Raw genomic sequence first — 11,168 nt, forward strand, 5'->3', positions numbered from 1 at the left:
AGTACAAAATGTACCGGCTCTTACCTATTCTGTTCTTACCATATTGTGTAGCATTATATCGAGTTTCATGAGGCATACTGCCAGTGTAATGTGTGTGGTCCTGTTTGATCTACGGAGTTTGAATAATTGCAGATTCATATAACAATTAAGGGGTGTGGGCCTAAGCTGTATGTTTAACAAGGATTACAAACTGAGAATTACTTCATTTCAGAAAGCCTTGTGCAAGCAAATAATACAGCATTGTACCTGGAATATAAGCAGTTGGCTGCTACCGTATGTTAGCATTTGACACTGAAATGTCTGCACTATTTCTATACATGCACATTTTTCTTACAGTTTTAACTGCACAGCTTAATTGAAATAATGATTAGTTAGCACTAAAATAATTTTTCCATAGAGTTTGAATCTATATTGCATCTTCATAAAACACTTTAAATCAATACAGATCCCTTTTTTTTTATTGGGCTCCAGTCCAGTGACTGCCTAGGCTGAGATGATGTCATCAGTCTGCAGGTAGGAGAAACATTTCCTCATTGCCCACACTTCCTTAGTGATCAGACTACAACAATATTACTTTGTAGCAAGTCACAAGGTAAGAAGCTGCAGCAGGGGATTTGTCAGAAATTTGTGAACACAACCACATACTGGTAAAAAGGCACCAGGATTTACATGGCCGTGTCGTCTATGAGTCGGCCTCTCAGTCCAGGAAGTAGTTTATGGATAATGCCTGAACAAATATGGTTTCGTCCCTCTGGAGAGAAAAGCAGATAAAGGCATTGTCATGGAAGTACTGTGAGAGGTAATAAATACCTATAAGTGTGACAGTCACACGGTACTTACCATACATAGATTTAACATATATGAAAAATAAATCTAATGTCAGGTCTACTTTAATGCTTTAGTTCACTGAAATAGTTCTAGTTTGCTTGATGATGGCCAAAAAGCCTGAAAGAGTGGCATGCAGTTTAGAATAATTGGATCAATGATAATAGGCTAAGTCCAACGGTTCTGGATGTAGAGTTCACCCAAGGGCCTAAAGGAATAATTTGCAAAGTCTCCGCCCACTATACTCAAATGAGGAATAGATGCCTCATATTTGGAATGAATTGACAACAAAACCTGTTGTGTAGGTTAGAATTTCTCAACCTTTAAAATGATGCAAAACTTGAGGCACCCCAATCTAACATGTAAAAAGTAAATGTAAAAAACAATGTGTGGCCCCTCCAAAATCCATACCAGATCCTTATCTGAGATAGGGGACTGGGATGGATTTTAAATTGGGACCCTATGCAACAACACATCATAATCCCCCAGTGGTGTCACAAGAGGGGTGCGGTCCGCACCCGGGTGACACCATTGGAGGGGTGACACCAAAATGACTGACAGTCATTTTGGTGTCACCCTTTCTAAAAAGTCGGGCACTCTGTCCCGACGGTCTCAGGAAAAAGGAGTGGACCCGGCGGCATAACTCATCCAGCCGGGTGAATGTCCCCTCCTCTCTCTGCCTGCGTCCATCACCAAGATGGCCGCCGGCAGGCATCAATCAGATGGCCGTGCGTGCGCGATGACGACACAGCGGGGTGTCACCCGGCCTCGGGACGCCCCTGTAATCCCATCTTTCACATCAGAGTCCTCCTTTACATCAGGAGGCCCCTTCACATTAGGAGCCTTCTAACATAAGGAGCCCTGGTGCTGGCAGCCAAACATCTCTTTGCTCCCCAAGTCCTAATTAATAAAAACCATAATAACTTTGGTTATGATTACTCTTTGCTCCCAAGTCCTACTCAATAGAAGCCATTGTTTCCATGCACAGCAATGATGATGGGCAACAAGCCTGAAACAGCTGTATGCCACTTGAAATAAATGGCTCTACAATATTAGGCTGTATCTATGGAATAAACCAGCAGTTCCATGTGGTCAGTTGGCCCAGGAGCGTAATCAAACAATTTGCATTATTCCACCCATTGTGATCGGAGTGGTGCACGTTGATACCTTCTCTTTTAAGAAGGCTCCACTGTGGTTCATGTAAAACATTAGAGAAGCAGTTCTCTACATAATACACATGGCTCCAAAGCTCCAACATTTTTCTTGGACGCAAATTCTTTATGCATAATTATCTTAGCTGCTCCATCAGAGATCCGCAGCAATGCCCAGATAACTCGAGCTGAGACCAATTACTTTGCTATAAAAGAAGCAGTGCAGTATATTAGGATGCAATATCTTGTTGTCTTAAGATAACGATTTCAGGTTAAAAAAATAACTGTGCTTTCTCCCTGTAGGGTTTGGCAGAGACAGAATGTTCTGGTGTCGCTGTTAAATAGTCATGTCATACAGCAACAGATAGCGATCAGAACTGAAACATTTACTGAATACTCTTCCAGCAATCCTAGCTCGGACAGCGCATTGGCCTAATTTCACCCACAGCACAATCCGTACCGCTGCTTGAGTTAAGGGATACGCTGCTGAGAATTCAGTACAAAAGAAGATGAGAACTGTAGATGTTAAACCTAACTGAATGGTGTTTAGATTGCTACAGCGTGGAGTATCATTATCAATTGCCTTTGTTTAATTAAAATCCTTGTTTTCACCTTTTTTCATTGTTTGCTGCATCTCAGTGATGCTAATCTCATGCAGTCTCTTTGCATGGACTAGTCTATCTACACTTGCGTAACGCCTGCAGGGCATTTCCCATGGTTAGTTGCCTGATCAGGGATGAGCTCAGGTATGGCCCGATCCTGAGCTCCTCCATACAAGGACATGCCATGGGCACTTCCACCCAATCAGCTGCAGGCCAGTCATTCCCCCCTCCACCCCTGCATGTAAACAAAGGGGCTGGATGCTTGTGTTAACAATATTTGCCTAATAAGGCCATATATTAGGTAAGTGTAATTTACCAAATATAGGCACGTAGCCATATTAGGTCAATTACATCACTGCATCCTGCCCCTTTGCTTATGTCAAGCTGTGGGCAGGGAGTTCCCCACCAGCAACTGATTCGGTGTCACCGAAGGAGCATCCTTCCATGTTAAGGAGGAGTTCGGAGGAGCTCAGGGTTAGACTGGGTCAGTGTTTTTAACAGAAATGGTAATTCTATTCGTGAATTGCTTTCATTTTGGATATAATGGGGAAGTATTAGAGCCCATCTCCGTTCCTATTGGGAATGTTTCCCCCTCTCTTCCTGTCATCCTGTCAGGATAGAAAGTGATGGGAAATCTCTCCAATGGAGACACAGACTAAAATGTTGGTGGGTGAGGGCGAGCTTCAAGCTTGGATACTTCAAACGTGTGGGGGCTTTGCTTGGGATTCAGCTATAATGGAAGTATCTTGAAGCTTCTGCAGGTATAGGTGTCTGGAACTTATACCTGCAGCCAGGGCTGTCCCTAGACTCATGATGTCACTGGTTGCCAGGAGCTGGGCAGGATGCCGACCAGAGCGTCCCAGGGTGCTAAGAGCTCTTAGCACCCTAGGACGCTCTGGCCAGAAAGAGGGTAGCAGGCACTCCCCACATGACCTAAATAAATGCCACCTGAGGTAACAACTTCAAACTGCTTCATTATAGGGATGGTGCTGTGTGCAGCAGTTTGTTTTAGTGACAGAATCACTTTGAGAATGGCTCCAAAAGGGAACAACACCCTCAGTAAATCAGGATCTAACCCCTTGCTGCTGTATCCAAAACAAACACAAAAACAAGCTGGAGTTGCACTTTAAAGCTGACTTTCCCGTAACTTTTATGACTGCATGATTGAATACGTAACATGTCACAATATAAAGCATCAATGTACATTTTTAGTTCCACTTTTTATTATTAAAAACCTACGCCTGAGGTCTAGTTGTGCTGCCTAGGCTGAGATAATGTCATCAGTCTGCTGCAGGCAGGAGAAACTATCCTCAGTCTCCTCTCTCCCAGTGATTAGACTGTATATTGTAACTTTGTCCCCAGGGCTACAAGGCAGAAGTGCTAACCACTATGCCACCCAAAAATCAGCCATAACATTATGACCACCCGCCTAATATTGAGTAGGTCCCCCTTTTGCTGCCCAAATAACCCTGACCTGTCGAGGCATGGACTCCACTAGACCCTCGGAATCTATCTGGCACCAAGCTATTTGAACTGCAGTAGCTCTTCTATTGGATCGGACTACACGGGGCAGCCTTCGCTCCCATGTGCATTAATGAGCTTTGGCCACCCATGACCCTGATGTTGGTTTACTGGTTTTCCTTCCTTGGACCACTTTTGGTAGGTCCTGACCACTGCAGACCGGGGGACATCCCACAAGAGCTACAGTTTTAGATTTGCTCATACCCAGTCCTCTAGCCATCACAACTTGGCCCTTCTCAGAGTTGTTCAAATCCTTAAACTTGCCCATTTTTTCTGCATCTAACACATCAACTTCGGGGACAAAATGTTCACTTGCTGCCTAATATATCCCACCCAGTTCCAGGAGCCACCGAAACAAGAAAATCAATGTCAATCAAATACCTGTGTATTTCTGATACATGTAAAGATTCCCTGTGCTGTTAATTAATCGCCATGACAGGAACGCTGAGAACAATGAATTCTTGAAGGAAAGACATAAATGGAACTTTTCATTATAAGTCAATAAAATATTGCGGCATGACTTAGAGAACACCGCATGTGCCTGCATAACAAAACCCATCGGAAACGTTCTCTATTCATTAGGACACAGCCTTTGTACGGGGGTGTTCACAGACAGGAAATCCCGACAATTACTGTGGGCTTCTATATATTATTATTACAGGTTTATCACAGGACTCACCCGATTTCTAGAGCTCTGAAATCCTGTTAAAAGCTTTTGTGAATTAATTTCTTATCAGGTGCTGATGTATCCTGCCCACAACAATTATGATCCTTTAACCATAAGCAACGCCTGCGGTGAGTATTAATCCCAGTACGTGATTATGGGGCTATCTGATCTGGAATGAGCAGACTTCCATTTTCTCAAGTCACATGACCCCAGTTAACAAGACATATCCTTGAATGACCTTGGCTGCCGACTGGCAGGTGACCAGAGGGCCTTGCACTCAAGGTTTGCAATGAAGGCATCTGATCTGATGAGCTGGTTTCCATTTTGTCAGGTCACATGATAAGCTCTTACCAATGCTCTAAAAAAAGAGTAATTTCACTTTCGGGTACATGTTTAGTGATAAATGCAGTATAAATAGATAAGGATTGCTACCACGTTTGATTCACTTATCAGGGAATAGTTAAAAGAGATAGTCAGATGTGTATTTCCACCACCAGCAAAGCACTGCCCATATCCCAAGTCCAATATACTGTATGAGCATGGCTTTGCAATGCCCTGCCTAAGAAAGAGCAAAATTGAAAGTTGTTCCTTTTAATGACTCTTCCAAAGGCCTCAGACAGCAATCTGTGTTCAGCGGTGGCTAAATGTCGCTTTTGGACGCAGGTCCACTCTGTGCTATGCCCTTCTGACTTCCTTAGGGGTGCCTTGAAATTTTTGTACAACATCATGCCTTTCCATGTTGCATGCAGGCAGGCCATCAACAGCATGCAAAATTAAAGTTTGATATGTTGCTGCAGCTGTGGCTCCCGATGAGATGCTAGGACTCTGATGTTAAGGGGGGACTGTAACATGAAGGGGGGACTGAGGACTGTAATGTGAAAGGGTGACTAAGGATTCTGATGTGAAAAGGGGACCGAGGACTCTGATGTGAAGGGGGTACTGATGACTCTGATGTGAAAGGGGTACTGAGGACTCTGATGTGAAGGAAGGACTGAGGACTTTGATGTGATGGGGGGACTGAGGACTCTGATATGAAAGGGGGCTCTGATATGAAAGGGGGGACTCTGATGTGAAGGGGGGCCCCTGATGTCTAGCGCAGGGCTTCTGATGAGAAGATGGGCTTATGACGTGAAGGGAAAACTCTGATGTGAAAGAGGGGGGCACTTATGTGAAAGGAAGAGGCTCTGATATGAAGGGGGCTCTTAATGGAAAGGGGGCTGCTGATTTGAAGGTGTACTTTGATGTAAAAGGGGAGCCCCACTTTTTGTTTGTTTTTGTGTGGGGTCCCCCCTTAAAATCCATTACATTTTAGATTGGGGTGTCTTGAGATTTTGAATACTTTTAGAGGGTTCCATGACTGAAAAAAAGGTTGAGAAGCACTAGTCTAGATACGTATTTGCCACTATGAAAGGAAATTTTAGGCAAAAAAACTCATATGCGCAGTATATATTGGCATTGGCCCCCTGCCCCCGACGCTGCAAAATGTTAGAACTCCCGCCAACAGCAAATGTGGTCAGTGATAGAATTTAGAATGTGCCAAGATTCAACCTTTATCTTTATAAATATTCTTCTTGCTGATGCTTGCCTCTAGCTACAGACAATAAAGTATCGATTGAATGTCATTTTCAGCACACCGTTTCTCACGGAAACTGTTTATTTGTTTTATGTACAAAGGAAACAAAGTCTGCACTGGTGAGAAACGTTGCGACTTACAAAAACACACTTCATCATTTTTACGAAAAGTTGGCCTCCTCTGACAGAAAGGTTACAGTGATCATTTTTTTTTGGAAGGACTCCCTTGTCTAAAATTATCATCGGTATGGCTTTCTTTCGGGAATACTACATGTTTGAAAGGACATCAGCCTCCTCTACGCTTTGCTGAATATTGTGATGTACTTGTAAACAAACGCATGAAACAAAACCAAACTCAAAAAAAAGACATCCTTTGAGCAAAACCAAAGCTATGTCTTCCCTCCACTGAAAATACTTTGAAGGTGGTTAAATGCAGACACCCCTGAGAAAATGGCGTGGTACGGGAAAGCAGAGGGGGCTTCTGAGGAATGTCATTTTTTTTACCTACCACCACAGTTGTGTCTGAACATGAACAAAAATATGTTAAAAGTTTTAATAGTAACAACATGGATTCAGGTCAAAAGAAAAAAAAAAGTTGCATAAACAACATTTAGATTAAAACCATATGTGGACTTGGAGGATAAAGAAAGACCTTTTTTTTTTTTTTTTGGCACCACAAGGACATCATTTTTAAAGTTAGAAATCCTAAATGTGACTCAGTGTTTAAAAACCATTTTTTCTAAAATTATATGTAGTTTAAAAACCTGTCATACGTGAAATTAGATCACAATGTTGAAGAGCAGACTGGAAAGGTTTTGGTGACAAACTACAGTTGTGGTTGTAGTTATATGAATGTGATCAGGTTCATATTGATAACTTATTAATGAATGTTTCATTTAAGACAGTTCTGTTTAATACAGCTGGAACTCCAGCTTTATTAAAACCCTTCTCCCCCCTTCTTCCCAAATAAGCTCTACATTTAGCTCTGCTTGCCCAAAGAAGGGCTAAATGTAAAAATCAACTTCTCACCTGGCACCCGGAACTGCATGTCCCGGGTGTCGAGAGATAGGAATTCAACACCCCTGCTGCCCCTCTACTTCCTGCTGCCCCAATGTACAGCGTATGCTGACAGCACTGTAAATGCTCATTTGTAAAAAGCCAGGGGGCATCAATCAGGAACAAATACCCCTGCCCCCGGCAATGCCCAAACACTAACTCAGTCCACCCTCTCAATTCGCAACATTGCACTGACTTTGTAAATAAAGAGTTGGGTTGAGTTAGTGGGAATAGGTGTTACTAAAGGCAGTATAGGTTCTTAATAAACATTAAACTGCGGTGATGTGAACCACCGTAGTGTGATGTGTTGGCTCCATCTGCTCCTTCCACAGGCCAATGCTGAGCCGGGGAAAGATGGAGATGTAATTGGTATCGGCGAGTATTTGAGGAAAAGTATCGGTACTCTTAAAAGGTCTTAAAAAAATGATACCAGTGCATCCCTACTTTACAAATAGGCTTTTAGAACAGGTTGCCGCATGATATGATTTCCGGAAAATTATGTTTTTTATTTTATAGAAAGAGCACAACAGAAGTTTACTGGCAGAAAGGATGACTTATCTATTTCTCTGTACGTTTCAGTTTCATCCATTCAGCTCTACAATAACAGACATTTTCAACAAAGCACATAAGATCAAAAATACATGGTAAAAAGACCTGGGGGTACCACCTGCTGGTTGAAAATGAGAATACAAAATATACATGTGCAAAGCAAAGGGTAATATGATAATATTTAGGAAGCAGCTGGAGAGGTGGAGGAAGCAGAGATCCACAGAATGGATGAAGCAGAAGCAGGAAGATCCTTGCACTGCGGGTCCTCAGCTACAGCGTCGTCTCCAGCAAGGAGAACAGTGAGCAGCACAGTTGTGATGTCACCAAATCTCATTTCAATGCATTGCTTTAGATGATCTCACACTGAAGATATACAGCTATGAGGCTACAGAACAGGAGTGCTTAGTAACACTTCTACTTTTCAGGAAGAATTCAAGGCAAAAGGTAAATTTTTAGGGTACTTCTTGGCAAAACTAAAGCTAAATTCCAGCCACCTTCAGTCTTGCGCAGTTGTATAGGCTTCTCTCCTGTACTGAAATGCTTACACTGATTTCACTGCACACTGTGAGATTCTCAAAGTCTGCATTAGGAGCTACATAAAGTCAGATAGAGCCCACTTCATGGCTGGGGGACATCCACCATTATCTAGAGCTCTCCTCCCCAGCCTGAATGTCCTTCAGCTCTCCCCCTTTCATTTTTCGGACTTTAGTTCTTTCAATCACAGAGGTTCGGGATCACATGTGGGCATTACACAGGCACAAGATTTTTTGCAATCGCACCACACTGGAACGCAGGATCCAATGCACTGAGGCGTGTTTGCTGTGCCATTGAAATTAATGGTACTGCCACACACCCTCCTGTCCTAGAACGCGGGGAGGGTCTGTTTGAGCGGTCCAGTGCGTTCATGCCTTGGGACTATGAGATGAATGCACTGGATGGTATGAACGGCCCTTACACTGTCACAGTGGATTACTGCACAGATATAGAAGAAATACACAAAACACACCAAGATTCAACAATGAAAACTCATGCCTCTTGTATTTCAATCAGATTTGCTTATCTGGGAGTCCAGCTCACACTATATCCAGTGTGTTCCGGCACAATTTGTGGCCAGAATGCACAGGATCGCAGAACTCAAGCCAGGCCACGTTCTGGGGCAGGAGGGGCGTGGTACAGTATCTGCGGTGCCATTGACATGAATTGCACCACCTCCCGCCCCAGAACACGGCCCGGCCTGATCTCAGCGATCCAGTGCGTACCGGCCACGAATCGTGCCAGAACGCACTGGGTATGGTGTGACTGGGCCCTAAAAAATGTATTGTCCTGTTTATAAATGGATAGAGGAGGAACCAGAGATGACACAATAAAACCGGATTAAACTTCAGCTATAACATTTCTAGTGTTCCATAGAAGAAAGTAAATCTTCACTTTTTGAGCTCATGTCTACTTTAATATGTTTGCCTACAAATACATAACACAGGTTTACTTTAATCTATTCCTTTCGAGTTTAAAAACAATCCCTTAAATGGTACTCTTGTAGCTCACCCTATATAAAATGCTTTAAATCCTGGAATCTACATAAACAAAGGAAATCTGCAGCCTCTGGATTAGGCTGTGGCTCGGCCCCTTTTGTCCAGCCGCAGCAGAACTAGCTATGCGAGCTATGTGGCCTCTTAGCCTTTCTCCAAAAAATAGCAGGAATGTGAAAATGACAGTTAATTTGTTTAGAGTGTCTGGTGAAAGCCATCGCAAGTTTAGATCAAGCTTCTCATTTAAACACCATCTCATAACCCCTTCACATTTTTTCAGGGAAGATAAACGGTGCTTGGAAGGGATTATTGCCCTGTGTGGCAGAATTTAGTGACTGCCTATTATCATGAAATATAGGAAGAAGCAATAATGGACTGTATCATTTTTAAGAGGCGAGAAGGGATAAACGTATCAAGCTGCAAGTTACAATGTAACAGCTGTTGCCTTTAATGTGTCCAGCCAGAAGGTTTTCTAGTTTTGCATAAAGTGGCGAAGAGTTAAAGTGACATTAAAGTCAAAATTTTGTATCCCTCCCCCATTGTTAATTAAAGCATTTACCTTAAATGATGTCTCTTAATCCGATCTTCTTCTTCTTTCCTGTCCTTTTCAGCCTTCTCGCTGCTGCGGGTCTCCGATCCAGCGCTGACTCCTTTGTCCTTGCTGGCACTTCCTGTCCCACGGTGTCTGCATGCGGGTGCACGCGTCCATAGACTTACCTTGCGTCTCTCCTTGTCTCCCGCCCCAAGATGCTTTGCCGCCGCCCGAGCAGTTTTGGATTTTCGGACGGGAGCGCGCATCGAAGACAGGTGTAAGTTTAAATCACTTTTAAAGCGTTTTTTTAAAAACTTTTTGCATATATCTACTGCTATTGCTAGCAGTAGATATATGCAAAAAAAAAACGGAGGGTTTAGAAACCCTTTAAGGCTGCCTTCGCGAACAGTGTGTCATGTAATTTTCTCCCTGGAACGTCAGCTCGCGAGAGCTCGCATAGCTGAGCGTGCCGAGATGATAAAATGTAATCTTCAGCCAATTGGCTCGCGCGTCAGGATGCAACATCTGGCCGGTTGTTACACACGAGCCGATTGGGTGAAGGTGCAGTCAATCATCTGCCTGCAGGGCTTTAGGCCCCCTGTCAGGTTTCTACTGCTATCCAGAGCTCGGTTAGTGAGATTTTCCCTCACTTCCTGTCCTGCTGACAATGTTTTACCAAGCAGGAAGTGGAACTCTCAAACAGTAACACAGACAGAGATGGTTTTTTTCCTTTTTTTGCAGATTGTGCCTCACTTTCTGCCTTGTGAAACTCCTGTCAGTGGGACAGAAATTGAAGGGTAAAGCAGTAAAACCTAACAGGAGTTCAAATCCTAACCCATTCTATTCAGAACCAGAAAATGTTTTTTTTTGGCTTGGCATACCCTTTAATCTTTTCATTGCCAATGATGTATGTCAGCTTTCCACTGTAAGCAATTCTGGCGGCTCAGCTGTGGCCAGATTGCTGCCAGGGGCCAGTAAAGAGTGCTCCCTCGCCCGACACCTCCGTCTTGCTTCCCAGGCTCTGCTGCCCTTCCTGCAGGCCCAGGACTGGCATCACGTGTGTCGGCGGGCAGAGGGGAAAGAGGCTGGCGAACATCGATCTCCTCCCGGCTGAATGGAGCCGGAAGCGACACTGATTGCATCACTTCCGGTTCCTCAGCTACA

The sequence above is a fragment of the Nanorana parkeri genome, unplaced genomic scaffold (genome assembly GCF_000935625.1).
Source record: "Nanorana parkeri isolate BGI_ZX_2015 unplaced genomic scaffold, ASM93562v1 scaffold14, whole genome shotgun sequence".
Classification (NCBI taxonomy): domain Eukaryota; kingdom Metazoa; phylum Chordata; class Amphibia; order Anura; family Dicroglossidae; genus Nanorana; species Nanorana parkeri.